Source organism: Megascapheus bottae, unplaced genomic scaffold (assembly GCF_031878675.1).
Source record: "Megascapheus bottae isolate mThoBot1 unplaced genomic scaffold, mThoBot2.hap1 HAP1_SCAFFOLD_64, whole genome shotgun sequence".
Lineage (NCBI taxonomy): Eukaryota > Metazoa > Chordata > Mammalia > Rodentia > Geomyidae > Megascapheus > Megascapheus bottae.
The window spans coordinates 653,811-662,915 of record NW_028327830.1 but is presented as its reverse complement, the minus strand read 5'-3'; the positions used below and the strand labels follow the sequence as shown (position 1 = coordinate 662,915).

General features: G+C 33.2%; 1 pseudogene; it reads right to left on the bottom strand.

The window, feature by feature from the left end:
- Positions 1–8,591: 8,591 nt before the first annotated feature.
- Positions 8,592–8,720, bottom strand: LOC150039091 (U2 spliceosomal RNA; annotated as a pseudogene).
- Between the last annotated feature and the right edge of the window lie 385 nt (positions 8,721–9,105).

Sequence of the window (9,105 nt, the reverse complement as noted above, 5' to 3'; positions counted from 1 at the left end):
TCTTTAATCGAAACATAACACTCAGTGATTGTAGACCCAGAGAATATTTATGATCCAGGATAACGATAATTTAAATTCAGGGTTTAATCCAAGGCTAAAGACAATTTAAATGACATTGCACAAACATAACATTGTAAAAACCTTTTTGCCTAATTTTAAAATATAAAATTTAAGTTAAAATAGCATTAAAAGAAGCCTACATTTGGACAAATAATTTTGGTAAAGTTGGATAATACTCATATATATTTCACTTTTAAATTTTTTTTTATATAGTACAGTCACAGGTTGCATTTGAAGTAGGACTCATGTCAAGTTTTTAACTTAGTTAAGTTTTGGTAGCTAATTTTAAAACTACCACTATTTTTTTTTGCCAGTCCTGGGCTTGAGCTCACGGCCTGAGCACTGTCCTTGGACTTTCTCAAGGCTAGAGCTCTACCACTTGAGCCTCAGCACCACTTCTGGCTTTTTTCTATGTATGTGGTACCAAGGAATCGAACCTGGGTCTTCATGCATGCTAGGCAAGCACTTTAACCACTAGGCCAAACTCCCGGCCCTAAACCTACCACTGTTTTTAACTCATCATCTTTGTTGCTCATAGTTCTGTGCAATTAAATATTTTATAAAATTGTCAGAAGTTGAATGTACAATAGCTGAAAATATAACATTTGTGATTATGAAATGAATTTTCGTTTTATGACAGTTTTTATTTAATGTGACTATAGCAAATGAAGTATTCACAAAATCATTGGTTTGCAAAAAATCTTGAGAATGCAATTAGTCTTTCTCAATTTTTGAATTCTTTAAGACAATTTATTATTTCATTTCATTATGAGAATTTCAGGAGCCAATTTTATAATTTCTTTTACTGTAATAATTTCAAGGTTTTCTTTACAAAAAACCATTAAGACAGTTCTCTTTTTTCACTAATTCGGATATCTTTGCTTTTATAAGTGATTTAAAATAATTTATTTCTATTAAAGTGACATTTTCTCCTTGTACCACATAATTACTTTTATTTGGATGAAAATAAACATTTAGAATGTGACCTCTACCTCATTTTTTTCCTCTAGGTGTTGTTTCCAATGATGAAATCAGGCAAGTAATTCTTTTATCCTTAAGAGATAATTTTATAACAGTTGGTTCAGTGCCCTGCAAAGCTTTCTGATTGTTTCCAGCTGGAAAAGACACTGATTCTAAATATAAGTATAATCTTCTGGCCTTAACAAAGAGAGATGCAGAAGGTAACTTTACAAGGAAAACACGTGGTCCTCAAGAATTGTTGACAAAATCAAGAAGCTGTAGAATTCAGTTTGGCACAAGCAAAGTATCACCAAAGGCCTGCAGATAGTCTATGATGCTTAATGCTAGTAGCTTATGTTTAAAGGTAAAATCTAACGCAGAAGGAACTTACAGAATTGATCTTGACTATGCCAGTAATTTATGGCAATACTGAAATCAAGTAACTATATACAAAAGAAAAACAACTTTATACAAAATAAAGTCAATAACACACAAACCTTCTAATATGTAAGCTAAGTGACTTATTTACAATGATTATGAATAGAGTCTGCAGCATAGACTTCTGATGCCTAGCTTCACAGCAGCAATCTTTTTTATCATAGTTATCCCTTCTATTATTTACTTATCTCAATGCTCCTTTTGGTAGTTGCACATCTTTAAAATGCATTTCATTTTGAAATATTCATATGTGGTGTTAAAGATGTGCTAAATTCCCTTTGGCCTTAACTGCCATCTTTCAGTAATTTGCCTAACTACTAAATGACTAACACAAAGAGAAAGAGGAGAGGTACCTGGCACATGTTCTCTAGGCCCTTCAGGAATCATGGAGTTGTTCCTTTGGCCACATACAGGAGAATCTACAAGAGGGGTGATATTGTAGACATCAAGGGAATGGGTACTTTAATAAAGGAATGTCCCATGAGTGTTACCTGGCAAAAGTGGAAGCGTTTACATTGTTACTCAGCATGCTGCTGGTATTGTTATGAACAAACAAGTTAAGGGCAAGATATTTGACGAGAGGGTTAATGTGCATATTGAGCATATTAAGCATTCTAAGAGCCAAGCTAGCTTCCTGAAACTGGTGAGGGGAAATGACCAGAAAAAGAAGGAAGCCAAGAGAAAGGAGCCTGGGTTCAACTGAAGAGCCAGCCTGCTCCACCCAGAGAAGTACATTTTGTGACAACCCTTCTCACAAAGAACCTATTCCCTATGAATTCTTGGAGTAAGAGATATAAAAAAAAACCTCTGAACACTATAAAAAACGATGTGGTTATCTGAAACTTGATAGAGAAGGGGGGAAAACCAATACGGGGAGTGGGTGGTGGGTGGGGGGAGGATAATGGGTACCAAGACATGTGAAAGAGTATCAATGTATGTGAATTAATGCACCTTCTATCAGGCAAATATCATGTAACCCTTTTATTAATTACAATAAAATATATTAAAAAATAAAATACTTCATAAACCCCCCAAAAATAAAAAACGATGTGATAAATTCATATTAACACCTCAGCATTGCTCTTTTCCTCCTTCTTAAAACAGGACCCCTCACAAGCCCTTCTTTATATTTCCGTACATTTTTAAAAATCTAAGTTCTGTTTATAAGAGAAAACACACAATATTTGTCTTTTCCAGTCTCTCTTATTTTGCTGCCACATTAAACTTGGAATAAAAACGAATTGATTTGAAAACTGAAGCTAACATGTGAAAAGAGGTGGTGCAGAACTTAGGCTAAATCTGTGACTACTTCATCTTAGGATTCATGTGTGAAATAAAGAAAACTGGAGTCCTTCAGCATTATTCTGGAATATTTTCAGCAAGAAATTTATTAGACATTTAAGGATATTTGAGGAGATGCAACCAGTTATTTTTTAAAAATTTTCAGGCTTTACTCTTGAGATAATAGAAGAAGTAAATCAGCCAACTGCTTCTGTACAACTTGCAGCTCTTCTCAACTTGTGGCCAACACCCAAAGGAGGGCTTGGGTCTTGCCATAAGGCAGGCTACCCTTCCTTTGACTACCACTCAGGGGAGGAACTTGATTGGTTCAACAAACCAATCATCATCTGACAGATTGCTAAAAGGGGGAGAAAAAGGACGGCCAATGCAAAACAGCGGAAACTAGAAAAAAAAAGAGAAAAGGAGGAACAATAAAAAACTGCTTATCCCTAACCAGCGGTTGATGGTTTCTAGTCCTGATGCTCACTCATCTCAGTGGTCTATACTAAATAAACTATTTACAGCTGTGCTCATTACTTTTGAGTTTATTTCTATGCTGCTGCAAAATAAGAACCCATCAGGCTTATGCATCAATATTTGAAAATTTTCAATGTTTCTTAATTATGATGGTGTTCAATTTATTCAATTGATTTAGACTTGTAAAATCAGACTATGAGATTCCTATATGGATGCATATATGTGTTATACATATAGTAAACAAATTAAAATAGAAAGATAAAATCCATATATAACATAAATAAGACCATAAATAAAATATAAAATGGATGCCCCTTTGTTTTGTTTTCTGTATAACTTTGGGGAAATAGGAAAATATAGTAATATTAAAATTGTGAGGGTTGTGTGAATTGGAACCACAGAGCACAGCATGTAATTTTTATGTGACTTAAGAACATTCTGTAATAATACACTATTTGTCTATGCACTGGCTGTCCCAAGTTTAGTTGCTTTGTTTGTTTATTTTTCCTTTTTCCTTAACCTCTTCTTAGTGAAAATGACCCATGGAAATTCAGTTCACAGAGAGTCATTGGTGAAGAATTTGTCTTTTCTACTAAACAACAAATCTAAGAACACACACATTCACTGCCCAGTTAAACAATTTCTTGTCTTTGAATGTGACCTGGTCTTTCTTTGACCCCTTTCGATGGCCAGGACCAGATAATTACTGAAATGAAACGGGTATTTAAGTAGGAAAATAGAAGTGATACCAGCGCAGAGTACTTATATATTGCGCCAGAATTATTAAATTTAAAAACATTCCATTAAAATAAAGCTTTTCAGGAAACAATAGCTCTAAAATGATATCTTTAAAAGCTGTTCTTTACTTTTTCTTTGTGTTCTTTTCTGCTTCTCTGTTTCTCTGTCTGTCTGTTAGTCTTTGTCTATATTTCTCTCACATATATATACGTGTACAGCTAGAACTGTAAAGAAAGGAACTCATATAACCAGATTTTTTTTTGTCTGTCATGGGACTTGAACTTTGGACATTGTCCCTGAGCTCTTCAGCTCAAGGCTACAGCCCTAGCAGTGAGCCCCAGCAGCACTTCTGGTTTTCTAATTGTTGATTGGAGATAAGTTTCATGCACTTTAGGGCCAGAGCTGGCTTTGGGTCATGATCCTCAGATCTCAAGATCTCAGGCTCCTGAGTAGCTGAAATTACAGGTGTGAACCACTAATCCTGGCTCAGAAAAAAAGAAAACAACTTCATATGATATATTCTTCTCCTTTTACTTCCAAAGAAACCAGAGGAAATAGCTTTTGAAATTTCCAGCAGAATTTTCAGTCTAATGCCCTACATCCAAAAGACTGATGGTTTTGTGTTCACTTTTTATTTCCACATCACCCATTGTCATTGTTTGGCACATAAATATAGACACAATTCTTATCATACATAGTATTGGTTCTTGGCGCTTTTTTCCCATACATTAAAAAAATTCCCATTAAAATTCACAGGTTAGTTGCTTGTAGGATAAATACACCTGCACTTGTCTAATAAAAACTGAAGAGAAGTCTCTTGTGAGCATTTCTTTGTTGAGATGTAAAGAGAAACACCATGGTAAATATTTGCAATTCTAGCCATTATGGTTTCGAGTATGTGAAAATATGATGGTGATTACTACTCTAGTAATTTGACTTCCATTAGAAGCATGGCTATATTGGTACTAAACAAGCCATAATGAAATTTTGAATTCACAATACTTATTAGGAAAATGAAAGGTTATGTTTCCTTGAATTGATCAGTATTTGATTGCTTGATTTTTTTTGGTCAGTGGAGGGGCTTGAACTCAGTTCCTGAGAGCTGTCCCTGAGCCTCAGGTTAGCCTGCTCACTTGAGCCACAGCGCCACTTCTGTGAGTGGTTAACTGGAAATCAGAGTCTCACAGTAATTTTCCAGTCTGAGTTGGCTTCTAACCATGGTCCTCAGATCTCAGCTCGAGTAGCTAAAATTATAGGTTTGTATCACCAGTGCCCAGCTAATCAGTGTTTCTCCCATTTTTCTAAAATTATTATTTTTTTAATCATAGGCTTGAACTCAGCGAATGGATGATACCCTAATCTTTTTGTGATCAGGGATAATACTTTATTATTTAAGCCAAAATTCCACTTCCACTGTGATAGGAGTATCACAGACTTTCCTGCTCAGGTTGACTTTGAACCTCGATGCTAAAATCTCAGTCTCCTGCATGACTAGAATTACAGGCATGAGCCAGTAAACTCTGGCAGGCTGGCATTGAACTACTATATTCTGAATCTTTATTTCTTCAGTAATTAGGATTATTGGGATTATGAACCACTGAGACAGTGGCTGATTAATTCTATGTCCATGAAATTCAAATTTCTTCTAATTTTTCCTCATGATGGTACATTTGTCTTTGTATAAAAATAATTATCAAATCCAATGTCATCTAAATTTCCTCCTATGTAAGTTTTCAGAGTGTTTTTAATTATAAAGCAAAGAAAACTAAAGAAATCATTTCTTATTTCACAAAAAAGATACAGATATGAATTGCTATTTCTATGCTGTATTATGAAGAGAACTGGGACTGGAGTCCAAAAGGGCAAATCAAATATAATGTATATCACTCTTCTTGGAAATTGAGAAACAAAATATTATGTGTATATACTGTATGCCATATGACAACATATTTTCTCCTGGATTTCAAAAGTAAGATAACAAAAGAGAAAAGCACATGAAGTATATAACAAAGGTGAAATAAAGCATTTGGCAGCTTTAAACAACATATCACAGATTGTGCATACATCTGCCTTAGTAACAATGAAAGGAAATCAGGCTGAAAATCATTCAAATTTTAAAAGCATCTTTACCACACTTTATGCAAATATTTTGTGAAAATCAATAGGTCTTTGCTGCTCTAGTGACAACTACGCTTTAAAAATCTGATTATCTCTTATAATCTGTCAGCCTTAATTTCTTATTTTTTATATTTATGTATGGTTTTCCCAGGGAAACCATTGAAATCATAATCATTGCATTTTTTCTTTCAAATGCATAAGTTGTAGATATGTCTTTTAGGTGCCTTAATGTAAACATTTTATGAATACATTTTTTGTAAAGTAAGGATTACATATTCTCTATTCTTCATAAGCACATATCTAGCTTTTAATTCAATCTAAAGGGAAATCACATATACTTTCATTATCCACGACATTTAAATATTTTTAGGAAAAGATGATGGCAAAATAAAGCAGCCTTTTAGTAAAGAAAAATAAATAAAATATATTCTTTTCAGGGAATCATCACAACAAACATTTTAGTTATTGCTATTCTCAATTCCACATCCTTGTTTAGTTCACCATTTTTTAATATAATCTCCATGTAAGCTATCAGTTCATTGGCTGACACTAAGATTTCCTATGAATATGTATTATATACATACAAATGTATGTATATACAGGACATAATTATATGCCATTTTCAATAATGAAAATATTTATAAATAGTCATTCCAATAACAAAAGAAACTTTCATAGTTATTGTAAATAAGCAATTAAAAGCAAAGCTAGAAACTAAAATAATCATAATATAAAATAGGGGAAATAAAATGCAATTGGATAAATATGAATGATTCAATTTAGTGCTAAACTTGTTAGTGTACATGGTATATGACAATATCAATGTTTTGATAATTGTATATGGTATTTGAACAAAAAGTATGAATGCATGTCAAGTGTTACTACTTTATTGTTTTGCATTCAAATTTCTAATTTATAAAATTTTAATGTTAAAACATGTAAAGTTTAAATTTTAAACTGTAGTGGGACAAGAAAATTTTAAACTCCATTGTGAGGGATTATTCTAATTTAATTCTTAATAGTACTTAATCAGAAAATGTTTAATAAGGATGAAAATCTCCTAAGACTGAGGATTTACTATAAGCCCTGTTGATTAATTTTATTAATTCATTGGTAATAACTTGAACCCAATAGGTGATACTAGGTGATACTGAGAATTTAACTTTGTTACTTAATAGTATGACCAGAGTTTACTAATAAGTTTAATAATTTACAAAGGTAATAAGAGCTAGTAGTTTACTTTTCACTATTGATATCATTGGTCAATATTAATAACATGTTCTAGTAGGAATTTCTGTACAACTCTATATTAATTCATTTATTTTTGTAAAGTAGATTTACAATAATATAAACTTCCCTATGAAATATGGGAAAAAAGATTGGACTAAAAATATATGACTTGGCCAAGATTTTGCTCTAGTGGTAGAGTGCTTGCCTAGCATGCACAAAGACCTGGGTTCAAGTCCTTGGTATCACATATATATAAAAATGCCAGAAGTGGTGCCGTGACTCAAGTGGAAGAGCACTAGCCTTGAGAAAGCCCAAGATAATGCTCAGGCCCAGAGCTCAAGCCCTGGACTGGCCAAAAAATAAATAAAATAAAATAAAAATAGGTGGCTTTGTTTTTGTGGTGAGTATGGCTACACCATTAAATCTTACTCTCTCATGAGTTAAATCTTTCTGTTTACTGAAATGCTTCATTAGCGTATACAAATGATTAAGTTTTTCTGTGATATATTCTGATGTTTCTTTGCTAGGCCCTCTTTCTGTCTCTCTCTCCTCTTCCCTCTCCTCCTCCTTCTTTTGCTTCAACTACTTTACTACAGGTGCTATATATTTATGTATGTATGTATGTAAATATGTATGTATGTATGTATGTATGGATGGATGGATGGATGGATGGATGGATGAGTTTTTGATAGTAGCTAAGGATGAACTCAAGCCTTTGATTGGTTGACTGGTTCAACTAAGGGCAACCTAGTTAGAGCTTTGTATTTGCTACAAAGGCTTTCTGCCACTTGAGCTATGCTTCTACCATATTTTTTAGGGTGGGAGGGGATATTTTTGGAAGTAAAAATCTTACTGACTTTTCTGCTCTGACTAGCTTCCAGATTGTAGCAGAGATAGTTAATGTAAAGTGTTGTCTGAAGAAGACCAGTCCTAAACAGAAGTTAAATCTTACATCTAAATTATAATAGCATTGAGTAGTGTTCAGTAGATTCTGTCATTTTCCTCTTGATATTGGAATTGTGTCTTTTTCTGTTCCCCCTATTTTCATCTACTCATCTGGTTAGGATTTGTTTTCTCCACTTTTGCATGTTGATTTGTATGCAGGATACATTTGAATGTCTTCTGTGTGATGGCTTAGTGAGGTTAATCATTTTAGCTTTTGTTTGTCATGGGATGTTTTTATTCGTCCCTCAGTTATGAATGAAAACTGAATAGAGTATGCTGGGTTTGAAATTGGTTGCTTTCAATGCTTGATGTATATTCTTCCAAGACATCCTTGATTTTACGGTTTCTGCTGAGAAATTTGTTATTGTACAAATAAATTTTCTCATGTAAGTAGAATCTGATTTTTTTTCTCAAAAATACTTTTACTCTTTTATTTTCTACACTTGATCTTAGCCAAAAGGCCGCGAAGCGATACTCTTTTATTTTCTGAACGTAACTTTTCCCAAAAAATACATAATGTTCTTTTCTGTTCTGGTCTGTTGGGTGTTCTACATAGTCTTCTCTTTCTCAAGATTTGGTAAATTTCCCTATACTCTTTTATTAAAGATATTTCCTATGACTTTAATTGTCTGAACTTTTCCTGCGAAAGCTCAGACTTTGAGCAATTTCATGAACTGTTTAGTTTTTGAAATGTTACTGGACAACTGTTAGATATAGAATCTGAAACAAACATCTGATTTACATCTTCCATATCCAAAAATTTAATGGAGAGAATATCATGAAAACAAAAATGATTTTTATTTCATTACAATACTGAAATGTTCCCTTATATTTCTTGACAGTGTAATCTCTCTTTGT